This window comes from Alligator mississippiensis, chromosome 2 (assembly GCF_030867095.1).
Source record: "Alligator mississippiensis isolate rAllMis1 chromosome 2, rAllMis1, whole genome shotgun sequence".
In the NCBI taxonomy this organism is placed as follows: Eukaryota; Metazoa; Chordata; order Crocodylia; family Alligatoridae; genus Alligator; species Alligator mississippiensis.
The window spans coordinates 20,265,274-20,280,728 of NC_081825.1; the positions used below are offsets into that span (position 1 = coordinate 20,265,274).

Below are 15,455 nucleotides of genomic sequence, written 5' to 3' on the forward strand. Positions count from 1 at the left end.
CTTACTGGGGAAGGGGGGAAAGGAGGAGGGGTGTACTCTCTTCAGCCACAATGACATAACTAGTGCTCAGCCTCTTTGAGAGGGGCTGAGGAAGGGACTCAGGACAGAAAAGCAGGATTAGAGAGCATCCACATATTGTTGAAGGAAAACCTGCAGGAGCTGATAACTCTGTGCCAGTGGGGTCTGGCTCCAGGATTTTTCCTGTGAGAAGGCTTAGACTTAGCATTTACAGAAATGATGCTGGACTGCAGCATCAGTCATCCAAGCCCAGGATGCTAGTGATTTGTGCCTCTTTCAGGCTCCGGCTGTCATTTTTCCAGCATAGCTAAATCAGTTAGGATTATGGGAAGGAAAAATCCAGCTGCCCCCGCCTCAGTTACATTGACAGAAATGGTAGTATGGACATGGCTACACCAACACAGGCCTTTTGGCTGGTAGAGCATAACCCAGAGCAGACCTGGACTCAGGCATGGGCCAACCAGGCAGCCACCCGGGGCCCGGACAGAAAAAGGGCCCAAAAATGTAATTTTTTTTCCATTGTCCAAGTATTATTATCATTAGGTCCGGCGAAGGGGGGCCTGCTACTAGAGGTTTACCCGGCCCCACCGGGAGTCTACGTACGATGCTGACCCAGAGACGCGCAGTTAGCCGCGCTGGTCCAATGTCAAGCAGGCCGCAGGCTAGAATTGCACTTGGTAGAGCAGCCACGCTCAGCCTTTGCAGACCCGTGGGACCCCTCAGGAGCCCTGTGGCCCCTCAGCCAACGCCCACTCTTGGTTTTCACTCGATTTTTCTTTTTTAACTACGGAAAAATAAGAGAGCAGCTGTTTTGCAGAGACGGGCCCAGAAAGCCTGCGATGGGTCAGGAAGGCTTCGGCGCTGTGGATTCCTGCTGGAAACCTTCCGGCTCGTCCTGGGAACCACGCTGGAGCACCGCAGGTGGCGAGGCGGCACCCTTCAGAGGATCTCCATGCACCCAGTGCAGAACCACAGCAAGGCCACGGCGGGACAGGTCACGGCCCAAGCTTTCCCTCCCCCAGCCAGCAGGGCCCGCGCTGGCCTCCTTAGGCCCCGCCCCGCAGAACTACATCTCCCAGAGCTCCCAGCGGGGGAGGGGCGGGGCCGAACCGCCGCAGGCGGCGGACTGACGTGTGGTGCATCCAATCAGCGGCCAGGGGCTAACGCGACGGGGCCAATGGCGAGGCGGCGGGGGCGGGTTGTGGCGTGTGCAGCCGCCAGGCCGGCGGGCGGGTGAGTGGCTGCGGGCTGCGATCGGGCGCGGGCAAGGGCGCGGACGGCGGCGGCGGGGGGGCGCGGCGCCGCCCTGGGCTCGGGGCGCGCTCGGCGGGGTCGGCGCGTGAGGTGAGCAGTGGTGGAGGGGCCGCAACGGCCCGGCCCGGGCTTCGCGCCCGCGAGAGGGGCGGGGCGGGACGGGACGGCCGTTGGAGCCGCGGTTCCGGATCCCCTCCCCCCCGGCAGGGGCAGCTCCGTCACGCGTGGGCGGCGGTGCCGAGGCGGGGGCCTGCGGGGCCCGGCCTCGCTGGGGAGTCCCCTCGGTCGCTGCGAGCCCGGCCTTCCGGAGGGCGTCGCCGGGGCGCAGGGAGCAGGCGCTGCTCGGCCCTGCTGGGACCCGGCCCGGGGCGCTGTGCTGGGAGCCTGCCCCGCCCGCCCGCCCTGCAGCTGCCCCCCGGGAGCGCGCCGGGCTCCCGCCGGAGGCTGCTACGAGGTGGGGCCAGGGCGGGGTTTCCCCCGGTGCCAGCGTGCTCTGGCCTGGGGGCGGCTTTGCCAGGGGCGCTGGGGCTCTCTCTGCGCCTCACTGTCTGCAGGGGTGCTGGTTGTAGCCGTGTCGGGCTCCAGACACAGGCAAGCGAGGGTCTTTGGGTAAATCTGGTGTCTTTCGTTATGCCAACTCCAAAGAGTTGGAAAAATCTGTCTTGGCAAGCTTTGGACGGGCATCAGTGTTTGCTTCATCAACTTCCTGGACACAAGAAATCATGGATTAAAAAGACCTTGGATTTATGACATGTTATAACCTACCTGATATCTGACTCCCCGGGTACTGCTCCACTACTTACTTGCTACATTCATCCCCCCTGAATTGATGCCTCAATTTACATGGTTACTGACCGCCTTTCTGGCCGCACAGCGGCCTCTGGCTTCTTTACTATTCGCTCCATTCAGGAAGAGCACAGACCGACTGCAGGTGTTTCCTCAGCCTGACAGAGGGTGCTTATACCTGAAAGCTTGCAAAGAAGAATTTTTCCAGCTATTTGAGGTGGTTTAATAAAAGATGTCAGATTTACCCAAAGAACCTCCTCTTAACTTTTGGTAGAAGCAGGACGGTGGCTGCCATGGTTCCCTTGCTTTACCTGTGGCAGGTTCGGGTGTTGTCTCTTGCTGTGTCGTGGTTTGCAGTTGTCTTGTGAATGAGTTTAGATTATTTCATAGATTTCTAGGGTTGGAAGGGACCTATTAGATCTTCGAGTCTGACCCCCTGCTTTGGGCAGGAAAGAGTGCTGGGTTTAAGTAATCCCAGCCAGATAATCTCCTTTTGAACATCTCCAAGGTAGGGAAAAGCACCACCTCCCTTGGAAGCCCATTCCATATTTTGGCAACCCTCACCATAAAGAATTTCTTCCTGATGTCCAATCTAAATCTGCTCTCTTTTACATTATGGCCTTTGTTTCTAGTAACCCTGAGGGGTGCCCTGGTAAACAGAGTATCCTCTGTTCCCTGCTAGCTCCCCCGATGAGTTTGTAGACAGCCACAAGATCACCTCTTAGCCTTCTCTTGTGGAGGCTGAAGAGATTCAGGTCCCTCAGTCTGTCTTCGTAGGATCTTACCTGCAGGCCGTCAACTGTATGTGTAGCCCTCCTCTGAAACCTTTCCAGGTTATCCACATCCCTCTTGAAGTGCGGTGCCCAAAACTGGGCGCAGTACTCCAGCTGCAGCCTCACCAGTAGCGCACAGAAGGGAAGTATCACCTCCCTAGACCTGCTCGTGATACACCTGAATGTGTACAGGACAGTTTGGACAGGGCTGGTCCTACCTCAGGCAGTGGGGTGGACTAGATGAGCTCTGGAGGTCCCTTCCAGCTTGACTTCTCTGTGGTGTATCAGTCTGTAGTTACAGCCTGCTCCAGGTTGTCGCCTGACTGATGTTTCGCTGCCCTCTGTCTAGAGTGCTTATCCCTATGGTATCTCAGGACAGGGGTCGCAGTCCTATGTTAGACAAAGCGTAGCAGTGCTTCCTGTCCCCCCTCATTCTCAATTTGATGTTGGTCATCCAAAAGAAGTGCTTGGGAAGATAGTGGTAGCATGCCAGATCTGGAGAGGTGAGTCCCTTTGATTGAAACATTTTGTGCTTTGGAAGGAAATGGAAGCACAGGGCCGTAGGGTAAAGAATGGCAAATGCCAACCTTTGGTACATAGGCAAACAAGTTTCTTTGGGTGAATCTGATATCTTTTATTAGACCAACATAAATAGTTAGAAAAACATTTTTTAGCAAGCTTTCAGGTTTAAAAACCCTTCGTCAGGCTGAGGAAGCCTCTGCGGTTGGTGTGTGCTTTTCTTGAATGAATGAATAGTAAAGAAGCCAGAGGCTGGTCTGGTCAGTCTGAAGATGTGAATTGAGGAATCAGTGGATGAGAGACGGGGTGGGGGGAGGGGAGCAAAGGGGGATGAATGTAGCAGTTGCATAGTGGAGCAGTACCTGGGGAGTCGAATGGCAGGCAGGTTATAATGTCATAAATCCAATGTCTGCATTTAGTCCACGATTTTTTGTATCCAGGAGGTTGATGAAGTGGAGTTCATAGGCTCATCTCGAAGTGTTTTGTAAATTCCCTTTGAGGATTAGAACTGAGAGATTGGAGAGAGAGTGGTTTTCTTGTGAGAAATGTGCCTCCATAGGTAACTGGGTATTGCCTGATAAATTTCCGGTGTGCATTAATTCTGGTGTGCAGTTGTTGTTTGGCCCCTCTTACGCATTTTCTGTCAGGGCATTTGGTGCAATGGATGAGATGTATTACATTTCTGTAGGTGCAGCTATAAGATGCAGGAATGCTGATGATGGCTTTGTTGTGGGATGTAGTAATTGTGGGGGTGGTGGAGATGTGTTGGTAGGTTTTGCATATCTTGTTATGGCATGGTCTGGATCCATTCAGTGTGCTCCGGGCCTAATAAAAGATATCAGATTTGTTGGCTACAAATGTCCAACTCGGGATCCTTAAAATTGTGGTTTATTAGGCAGATTAAAACTTTGTAATGAAGTCAAATCATAAACTTTGGGGCTGACACACACAGACACCCCCCCTATCCTACAAGCTCTGGAGTCTGCCGTCGATGGCCAGTCAAGGCTTCTTCCAGTGTGGTGTTATGCTCCAGAAGGGGGTTGCTGGCTGGTCCTTCTGGCTGGACAGGTCGGGTGGTGGTCAAGTTGGAGATCAAGAGAGTGCTGCTGACGGTCACTTTTCACTGCTTTTTATCTGTCCTTGGCAGACTTTGGTGACTCCCCAGTTTTCACGTTTGCCCAATCCAGGGGTCGTTGACTCTCATGGCACTTCCCCCTCGGTGGCTACTGGGTGGCATCTGTCAGCCTCAGGGGTTATTTGCATGTACGTGCAGGTTTAGGAGTCCGTTGATGAATTTTGAATAGGGTTCTGGGAGCGGTTGATCTGGAGATAAGCAACCCCGGGGACCAACTTTTGGGGCTAAATAACTCAGACCAGGGCTTCTAGCCCTTGAACAGTGAAGTTTAGAGAATTCCTGGTTGCTATATTGTCTCCTATTGATTTCTTCCTTTCCCTAGCTGTTAATTGCCATTTGTTACTGAAGCCTGCTACTGTGATATGCATTCAGTCACTGATTCACTCCCTCTTTCAGGGGCTGCCTGATGCAGGGAAGCGGGGGTTTGATTCCTGCCCTTGTTAACATTGTTACACCGTATAACTTATTTCTAAAAACTAAAACACATTTAGTTAAAAGGTGAAGAGTATAAAATATAATCTACAAGAGTAATGCCATGGCTCACAAATAGATAAAAATACCAAAATACAAGGGGAGATACAAAATGCACACATACAAACTTTAAAACACAATTCCTTATCTTATAGTGAAAGAAAGAGGAAGGAAGAAAAGGTAGAAGAGGAGAAACATATCCAAAGAGGGGAAAGCAAATGCAGGCAAGAGGAAAAGGGGGCTTTCTGCTACAGATTCACCCAAAGAACCTTGTTTGCCTATGTCTTTTAGACCAACACAACTACAGCCTACACCCCTATAACCTTTGGTACAAGCACACAAGTCTTCTGCTTGGAGCGCTAGCTCTAGAGCCATATCTTTTGGGAAATATCTGTGATAGGAGGGGAGCTGGTGAGAATATAGTGATATCTTTTAAAGAATGAAAGTAGAAGCAGTATCTCCAGGGCTGAGGCACTGAATTGTCATATTCCTCAGATCAGTGTTCTTTGGCATGTCGTTTCTGTGAGCTGTCTTAGCGAATACTGTGCACGCTAAATGTTCTAGCCAGAGTTGTCCCTTGATTTCAATGGCTTCAGGCTTCTTAGGCTGGTCATGTAAGGAAGCCTTGACTTTTATTAGGCAGATCTTGTAAATGATATGATGCTGAAAATGCCAGGGACCTTTTTCCATGTGCTTTCAAGTATTAGTTTTGCTGATGGAGTGGAGCTGAATGGGTATGGCTAATGGGAGGAACTTCTGTACAGATTTAATTAGAGTTACACAAGACTTTGGTGAGCAAAGGGGATGGGGGGGGACCTCCGATTTTTCTGTGATTAAAAAAACAAAACAAAACCAAATGCCAAAATATATAGCTATTTAGAATTTATTTTATTATAATGATTGAGGTACTGGTAGGCTTCCAAACTTGCTTTAAAACTGTAAATATATCAATAAAACATTGTGTTCAACTGATATCTATCTACCTATGCATCTATCTAGTGGTGTTTTGTTTTTCTGCAGAAAACATGGAATTTTGGAGTTTTAATAAGAGAAGTTTGGATTTTTTTTATTTATTTATTTTTTTTTTACAGAGAAAACTAGGATCTGTGATCATGTCCATGTTGGACATATTCTCATTCTTTCAAATCCAAATGGACAGTTCTCTCAAATGAACGCAAATAATACCACTTACACCACAAATTAACTTCCCTGCATTACATCGGTAGTTCTGCCAGAAACACCAATGTATTTTTCATTAACTAGATGTTTCTTTTGTGTACCAGGTCTAATTTGAAAGAACTTATCCTTTAGTTTTGGGCTACAGACAAATTTTACAGTGCATCTGTTTTTGTCATCTTATGTTAGTTGCATTTTAACAAAAAAAAGACACAAGCTTCTTTCAGATATCAAGTTTTACTTCACCAGTTCCTTACAGACTAGTTAATAGGAATATGGTCTTTCTTTCATCCCTTAATTGAATGTGACATGAAGGACAGTGCTTGAATCTTTTTTTTCCTAAAAAAACTTTCTTTTTTTCTTCTAGTCTCATCTGGTGGTTTAAATTCATGCTCCTTAATTTTTTTAACACTGAAAAATAACATAGTAAATTAACCTATTTCACTCTAGATGCTTGCGAAGTACTGAGTCCTTTTAAAAAGTAAATTAGAAATCCTTTTCAGGTTTGTATAGATCAAAAAGAACTAAAAAGCATAAGTTCTTACCTCTGATTTCTGTAGGCCTGAGAATCTAGGTTTGGTTAGTACAACAAAATCTGTAGAGAGATCCCTATGTTGTAAAAAGTACTCTCAAGTTTTAAACCCTGTTTAGAAACACTTTCCTCATACTTATCTCTTATATTTTAAATTCAGTTTAATAATGTAGAATTTATGCTACTTCCCTTATTCATTTTGGAAAGTGAACTAGATAATTCAATCTTATTTGTAGTCTGCTTGACTGTTTCTGTTGTGCCCATACACTGCAGTGCTAGTACTGTATTGTGTGATGGAGGGAATGGCTATGTTAAAAAATGCCTGGGGAGATTAGAAGTATTATTGGGGTGGAGAGGATGAAGATAGATTTGCCTTGTGGGTTTTCTGCACCCATCAACTTCTTTAACTCAGTGAGCTGGGACATAGCTAACATTCAGTTTCTCTTCTTTCAAGGCCTCAATTTTTATTTTTAGTGTTGAATCTTACTAAAGAGGGCTAGCGTCCTAGTCCCCATTTTATTTGCCCGATGTGTTGCTGGACACTGGAAGGCCTGCAATCTTTTTTCTTTTTCCTGTGCCTGCCGCATATATGCCTCTCAAAGTGTTTCCCTTTATTAAAGGCATTGGAATCTTGTTGGATTTCCGTGGACATTTTGCCTTCCCAAGGTTATCTTTTGTGAGAACAGTGTGGTCCCTACCTCTTGTGGGACTAAAGGAGTCAGTGTGTGTGTGTGTGCTGCTTCCCAAATGCTTTGAAAGAAGAAAAATGTATTTAGTCTCACAAATATAGGTAGTTTCAAACCCAGTATATAACATGCAATATTCAATGCAGCCAGAAGTGGCTTTTTAAATGCACTTCAGCTACATTTTAATATAAGTAGGGATCTGCCAAATTCATGATTTCACAGTTTATGCAGAAACTGCAAATTTGGTAGGTCCCCCATGAAAAAGCAAGAAAACAGCAGCGAACCAGTGGGGGTTGGGGGAAGGCAGCTTCTGTTTCTGCAAACAGAAAACGGTGGGAAGCCCTGGCATCCTGGAGCACCAAGGGTGGTGGGGGGAGAGAGTGACCAAGGGGTCCTGGAATTCCCACCCCTCTCCAGAGATTGGCAGGGGACACCTGTTAATCTCTGGGGACAGGTGGGACCTCTGGGGCCTCATGGCCAGAGGCGTGGGGGGCCCATCACACTGTCACAAAAAACGCACCCGATACCATGTTGGGACCACAAAATCTGGAGGAAGCCTCTGTGAATTAGGTAGGTCCCTAAGTATAAGCCTTTTCAACCTAAAACAGATGTCTCACTTGTATTAACAGCATAATCTTCAACTACAGACTAATGTGCTTAGAACAGGGGTGGGCAGTTTTTGTGGGCACAGGGCCGCTTACCCAGTTTTGGCAAGCTGTCGAGGACTGCATGGGTAGCTCCGCTCCTTGACAGGTGCCCCGCCCCCGGTCACCATCTTGGGACCAATGTCTTAGGACCAATGTCCCAGGGCCAGTGCCAGCGGAGCGCAGGCTGGCAGGGGTCTGTGGAGCCAGGCTGGGCTGCACTAGCAGGGAGGTGGGAGCTGGCTTGGCTCCATAGAGCCCCTGCCAGCTGGGACCCTGTACTCCAGCTGTCCTGCTCTGGGCCCTGCTGGCACTGGCCCCAGGACACGGGTGCGGGCCCCACGCTCCTGCTGGCTCCCGTGGCCGCACAGTCCCAATGCCTCCCCAGTCCTGCGGTACAGGTGTGGGGCAGTGCGCAGCACTGACCCTGTGCTCACCAGGAGGGAATGAGCTGGTGCTGAGCGTAGGGGGGAAAGTGGCCCCGCCCCATTGCCCACGCTCCCCGCTGCAGCTGCTTTCAGCCTGCGCAGAGCTGTCCTGAGCAAACATGGGTAGCCCCATGGGGGCTGCGAGCAGCTGCAGTGTGGGGCACTGGCCATGGGATGGGGGAGGGGCCACTTTTCCCCATGCTCAGCACCAAAATTGTAAGCTGCCCCCGCTGCCAGCCTGGGCCCTGCACCATCTCTGGGCTCACCTGTCGGGGCTGTGCCACAGCGGGAACAGCTGTGGGCCCCCACTTGCTGCACGGGGCAGTGTTTGCTGCTGCTGCCTGCCCAGAGCTCATGCTGCAGTAGGCTGCAGTGCAGCTGCCACGGCCGCCTCTGGGCTGCCCAGCATGAGCCCCCTTCTGGGGCTTCTGGCTGTGGGGGCAGGGCCAGACGGGCCCTGCTGTTGCAGGAGCCCACTAGGGCTTCCTCTGGGCCCTCCTGCCCCTGGTTCCTGTCATCTTTGACAGGAACCAAGGACAGATTAATAATAATTTTCTACATTTCTTTTTAGGGGCCCTGTGGGCCAGATAAAATGGGCCATATTTTGTCTACCCCTGGCTTAGAAGTCTGTTGTTATCTGCTGCCTTTAACCTACTTCCATACCTGTATTATATACTTCCTTGGGTAAAACCAGAAGAGACAATATAATAATGATACTAGTGCAGGGGTAGGCAACGTTTTTTGGCTTGCTTTTGCCCCTGTCCCTCAGCCCTGCTGCCCCGCAGAAAGCTGCCTGCTCCCAGCTCCCCGCTGCCCTGCCACACTTCCCCTGCAGGCAGGGGCAGCAATGAAGGGCATAACTGCGCTGCTGCCCACACTGCTCCAGTGCACACAGGGGAAGTGTAGCAGGGCAGCAGGGAGCTGGGAACAGGCAGCTTTCTGCCCCCCACCCCCCAGCTGTGTCCTGCCGTGCCAGGTTACAATGCTGCTTTGTAGAATTGGCAAGGGCAACGCAACGGGGAGCATTGCCAGTATGTACTGCGCCTCTGGGGCTGGGGCTGGGGCCAGGGCTGGGGCAGAGAGGCAGCAGATGTTTGCAGCTGGCCCAGGTTCTGGGTAGTTGCTGATAGCCACGGAGCCTGGGCTACTTGCAGCAGGGCTTCCATGGGAGCAGCTCGGGCTCCATGGCTATCAGCAGCTACCCAGAGCTGGGGCCAGCCCCAGCTGTCTCCTGGCCCCAGGCTCTGGGAAGGCAGCAGGTGCCGGGGCACTGTGCCCGTTGGGGGTGGGGAGGCAGCAGCTGTTTTGTAGCCTCCCAGCTGCAGCCAGCCCTAGCTCTGGGTAGCTGCTGATAGCCATGGAGCCTGGGCTGCTCCCAGCAGGGCTTACAGCATACCAGCTGCCTGCTGGGAGCAGCCTGGGCTCCTGGCTGGCAGCAGCTACCCAGAGCAAACAGCTGCTGCCTCCCCAGCCCCAACGTGTTCTGAGGAAAATGGCCTCGCATGCCATGCTCGGCCCATGTGCTGTGGATTGCTGACCCCTGCATTAGTGGCTCCTCACTATGTAGAAAACAGGGTTTAGAGAACAGTAGTAAAATGCTACTGCAAGGGATGATCTTGTCATAGTAACTAAACGAGACTCTAGTTTTGCAGACTTGGACATGCACATGACTTTGCACATTTAGTAGTTCCAGTTAAACATGCACTTTTGCTGGACTGGAGCCAGAGTTTTCCATTTTTTTTCTTCCTTTCACAAAAATAAGCATTGTTGGTTTTTTGGTGGGGGGAGGCGGGGGCTGTTTTTGGTTTGTTTGTTTTTCTTTGGTGATATTTTTCTTTTTTATTGAACCAACTGTATAGTTGGGAGAGAAGTTAGACAAGCTTTTGGGCACAAACACCAGTCTTTCTTTGCCAGACCCGAGGAAGGGCCTGAAACTTTGTACCTGAAAGCTTTTTTTAACTTCTTTCCCAACTATAGACTTGGTCTAACGAAAAGTATCTCAAAAAAATCCTTGCTGCTTATGTTTCCTGAACCCTACTGGCTGCAACAAAATTCTAACCATGCTTCCTCAAAAAGAAAAGGAGCATAAAGTTGTTAATGAAGGTGCCCACTGAGACGATTAATTAGAGACCTTAGCTGTCCATTGGCCAATGGACAATCTTTTTCTTAGTTAAAATGTAGATTTGCCTCAGCAGAAAATCTTTTTGATTGTTAAAAGATATGCTTGTTATTCCCTAACCACTAAGTTTTATCAGGAGAGCTGTTAGTCTGCAGTAAACCATAAGCTCTAGTACATATTATGAGTTTTTTCTGTCCTACTGTTGCTATGGATATTTGAATGAATAGTAATCCCTCTTTGTATTCTAAATTTTTTGCTACAACATCTCATGACTAGTTATTTGAATTGTATATGCATTCTCTTCCTTTAAAAAAAATCCACTTGCATCTGTTTACTTTTCCTCAGGGATCAAATCTTTTAAAAATAGATGCCTAAAATTAGACTTTACAATTCAGGTTTAGCTATGTGTTGAACACCATGCCAACCTTCAATGGACCATTCATTATTTTATAAAACCATCACATTATTTATTCACTGAGTGAGGTGGCCCTGATCTTTTGGAGAGTGTCGACTTTAGGAATGGTGGAAAGGGTGAGTTTCACTCCAAATAGGTGAAGTTTGGCACTGTTTGCCTACACCTAGATTACTGGTAGGCAAAAAGAATCCATAACGTGTCCAAGAAAATATATGTTTTGCTGTCTTTCTCCTACTCCTTTCTTGAGCTCAGTTAGTTAAGGAGAATTGCTTCAGGCTTCCCAGAGTGAGCGACCTCTGGTCTGCAGACAGGCGAGGGTTGTTGTAGTCCCCAAGAAAAACAATTTATAACAAGATTTTGAGGAAAAGAAAATGAGGTTGTTTTATGAGATTCCCTATTTAACCTTTGCAATGGGGGTTGCTACTCCAGAAGCTATAATGTGTGTACTTTCAGTTTCTATTCAGAGAATTTGATCAGATAAAACTCTACAGCAGCAAACACTCAGGTGCTACTACTTCTCTAGTTCATTGTTATGAACCCTTGTGTAGCACTTGTGTCTGTGAAAAATAATTTATCATTATGCTGCATTTTTTCCTTGGTTTGTAAAGCTCTGCTACTTTTATGAGTCAAGGTTACATATGAGTAAGAAAAGACCTACCCAATAGGAAGAAGCTAGCATTAAATACAACAGGAACCTGTAAGCTTTTTAAGATGAAGATTTAGATAGCTTGTGGCTGATGATAAAGTTGGGGAGTGAAATATTTTGCATTACTGTGGTGGTATATGAGCAACTATGTAAACTTTTTTTTTCTTTCACTGAAGTATATTTCTCAAAATTAGTTGGGTTGGAATAGCTGTTGAATGCCAACTTAAGTCTTTGTCACTGTCAGTGAAACTGTTTGTAGATGGTTGTCCCTAAGTTACTAGTTCTAAATTTAAAGGCACTTAAGTTCCAGTAACAGTAGAATATATTTCAGAAGAATGTAAGCAACTAGATTGTAATCTGAACCTTGGAAGTGTAATTGCAATGGAAGAAAATATGTTCAGCTCAGAGTTCCATCTTTCACTAATTATTTCTTTTTATTAATATTCCTACAGTTCTCTCGGGTTGGGTGGGCAAAGGCATCTTCTCCATGTCAGACTGAAAGCTGGTGCTTGTTAGGACTAGGCCCAGGTCTTCAGTAAAATTAAGGTGCCTGAATAAGTCTGAGGATGATGTTCTTAGTCCTTAAAGTACAAGATATAGAAAAGAGAGAGTTTTAGAAGTTTGGTTTCCCTTGCAAACTCAACTGCTTGGTGATTTTCAAGCAGTTGTACAAAAAAGAATCACTTCCACTGTCACCTACTTAGTTCTGCTTCTTTCAAGTTCTGTCTGAAATCCCAAAAGACACAGTAGAATCTGGACTATTCATGTTGGAATACAGGCAGTCCTCAGACTTAGGACACAATTGGTTCCTGAAAACCACGTCACAAGTCAAAATGTCAACTCGGAACCAATTTTCCTATAAGAACAATGGTACAAATGGGGGATTGGTTCCTTTACCAGGCTTGATGCAGCTGTGTCCAGCTGGTAAGTCTGTTGTGTGGGGGGGGGCATGGAGGGGCAGATGAACGCCCTGCAGTGAGGGAGGGACAGGGGCTGAGACAAGCTGCCCAGCTGGGTCGTGGGATGGGTGTGGGACTTGGGGAGAGGGTGGGGTGGCTCCCGTTGCTGTGCGCCACTGGTCCAGGAGGGCACAGGGAGCATGTGCCCCTGGATGTGCATGGGGCAGGCAGGGCGGGCACAGCAGCATTGGGAGCGGGGACCATGCCCTGCCACTGCTCACCCAGCCAGGGCAGGGGGGGGTGCTAGACGCAGGCGTGGCTAGCTCCAGGCAGGTACAGTGATGCTGGGAGCAGGGGCTATCTCCTCCCGCTGTTCACCTAGATGGGGGGCGCAGGACGGAGCTGCTGCGCTGTCTCAGACAAGCGGCATGCAGGAGTGGGAGCTGCCCCTCTCCTGCACCTGCCGGATGAGCCGCAGCTTCGCCCCGCCCTGGCAGGCCGGGCAGCAGCAGGACATGGTGGGGGTGTGTGCCCCTGGATCTGCTTGGGGTAGCCAGGGCTGCTCCAGATGGGCAGTGGAGGCTATGGGGAATTTTAGGGTGGCTGCAGCCCCTCCATAGCCCCAGCTCCGCCGTCTGCCCTGTGCAGATCTGGGGTCATGTGACCCTGCAATGCGCTGCTGCTGCTCACCCAGCTGGGGCAGGGCAGAGTGGGGCAAAGCTGTGGCTTGTCTGGGAGGCATAGGGAGGCCAGAGCACAGCTCTGTCCCATGCCCCCCTGCCCTGGCTGGGCAAGCGGCAGGAGGGCAGAGTCCCCACTCCCAATGCTTTCTGCCTGGAGCCCAGCCCTGGTCCCGTTCACCTGCCCCACCCCCACCTACCCTGGCTGGGCAGCTTACCCCAGCCCCAGCTGCAATCCCTCCCTTGTTGCGGGTGCATCAATTAGTCCCTTCTACCCCTTACCCCCACCTCCCCCCACAAGAACAGACTTACCAGCTGGATGCAGCTGTGTTGAGTGTTGCAAAGGCAAAACCAAAACCCACATTGGAACCTCGAAACGATGTCATTTTTCAAATGTTGTAAATGTTGTTTGTTTTAACTCAAAGTCAGAAGTTGAGGACTGCCTGTAGTTCATAAATTGCTTAATGTGTAACAGCTTGTGTCAAGTCAAAGATGAGCAGCACACCTGTTTAAATGCAGCTTCTACTTCTAAGATTGCTGCTCTTCCAGATAGCTTGAGCACCCTAAAATCAGACAGCTGTTTGTGGCTAGATTTACTCCTGGTTGGTTTTGTAAGCTTTCAATCTTTTTAAGGGCTAAGAAACCTAACCCTGCTAATGGTCTGGGTTCTACTGAATGCAAACACGAGCCTGTAGAGTTTTATAAGTGTACCTTGCATATTCCTCCCCCTCCCCCCCCCCCCCCCCCGGTCTATCTTGGTGCTTTTGTGGGTAAGGAAAGGAAGCATCTTAATACTACCTCGGCACCAGTGTTTTCCAGCTTGCAGTGGTTCTATTAAAGGATAAATATCTTAAATACGTCGAGGTACTTCAGTATTATGATGGGGTCCATAGAACTGCTTAAGATGGTATGGATTGGCCTCATTGTTCCTCTATCCTGAATCTTTAAGGCTGATTGTAGCTTTTGGTCTGTTTTACTCTTTTCCTCTGGTACTAACAGAGGAAAGGCATCAAGATAAGGCTTCTCCCCAATTGAGCCAGATGGGAAAGGTCTGGTTAGTAGCAATACTGGCATATTGACCTCTGATGCACCTGTTTTTAATTTCCTCCCCTTTGGTATCAATTTCTCAAGGGTCTGATGTGTATCTAACCACTGATCACAGAACCTGCTTGGCATAGTACCACAACAGTATCTTCCTAAGCTTATGGCATCGCCTTTCAAGCCCTACATGGATTGCTCCATTTATTATCTCACTCTTGAGGCAGTCTTCCTGGTGGCCATCACCTCAGCCAGGAGACCAGTTGAGCAGCAGAACCCCTGTACACCTCATTCTACAAGGACTTAGTAGTTTTGAGGCCTTATTTAATCGCACCACAAAGTCATATCTGAGTTTCATGTAAACTGGTTGATTAATTTACCTATGTTCTTCCCTAAGTCACACTTTCCAACAAATAGAAGAAATCTAAATAGCTTAGGCCTGTCTTAACAATTTTAGTCCTAGTGACATAATATTGACAGACAGTCATTTATTTTACCCATACCTGTTAAGGACAGTTTAAGACCACAAATACTGGTTAAGTAGATTGCATCATTCAGTGTGTTAATTATCAGTAGGTAAATGAACATTGTTCTGAATTTTCCATCTAGGCTCATTCTCTTGAAGATCAGACATTATCAGGGTCTGTTTCTAAAATATTTCAGTATGAGGGTGTTTGTAAAGTATGTTGCAGTGGACTTTGGAGCAAGATCCAGTACTAGATTTAGAAGAGCTGTGTTCCTGTACCTGCTTGCAGCTGGCTCCCTTAATTCTCACTGTCCTGAAGAGGATCTTGCTTACTAGATTCTTCCAGTAGGATCCATGCTGACCACAATTCAAACACCTACAGTAAGGATAGACAATATCCTTTTCCAGTGTACAGTCTTCAGGGCACTCTCAATCAAATATGGCTGTAAAGGATAGATCAAATGCAAGGTCACTAAACTCCACGTGATATAGACTGATTTCAGCCTAGTGATTTGCTGCTTCTCATACCCAGTGCAGTGGGTTCTTTTATTTTTACATGTAATGTTTATGACTTGATGATTGCATCCCTTACTTTTGAAGCTTGGCAAGCCTTCTGAACTGCAAGGTCCTCCTGTCAAAGCCATTTTGAGATGGAACACATTTTGACATACACATCCAGATCTCTCGGTGTAAAAGACAGCCAAAGCAGTCACATGGGTTCTTTTTTTCTTAAAATCACTTAGCGACATCTATGTCCAAAATTATGTCTA

The 15,455-nt window shown here is 48.3% G+C and overlaps 1 protein-coding gene across 4 annotated transcripts in view; it reads left to right on the forward strand.

Annotated features, from left to right (window-relative positions):
- Positions 1-1,180: 1,180 nt before the first annotated feature.
- Positions 1,181-15,455, forward strand: part of RNF4 (ring finger protein 4) — a 37,792-nt gene continuing 23,517 nt past the window's right edge. Inside the window, exon 1 of one of the 4 annotated variants that reach the window (XM_059721518.1) lies at positions 1,181-1,251. The gene's annotated coding sequence lies outside the window, so the exon portion shown is untranslated. Of the gene's footprint in view, positions 1,252-1,289; positions 1,363-15,455 lie in introns of those variants that run through there. The other 3 variants (XM_059721515.1, XM_059721517.1, XM_059721516.1) reach the window with 3 other exon arrangements.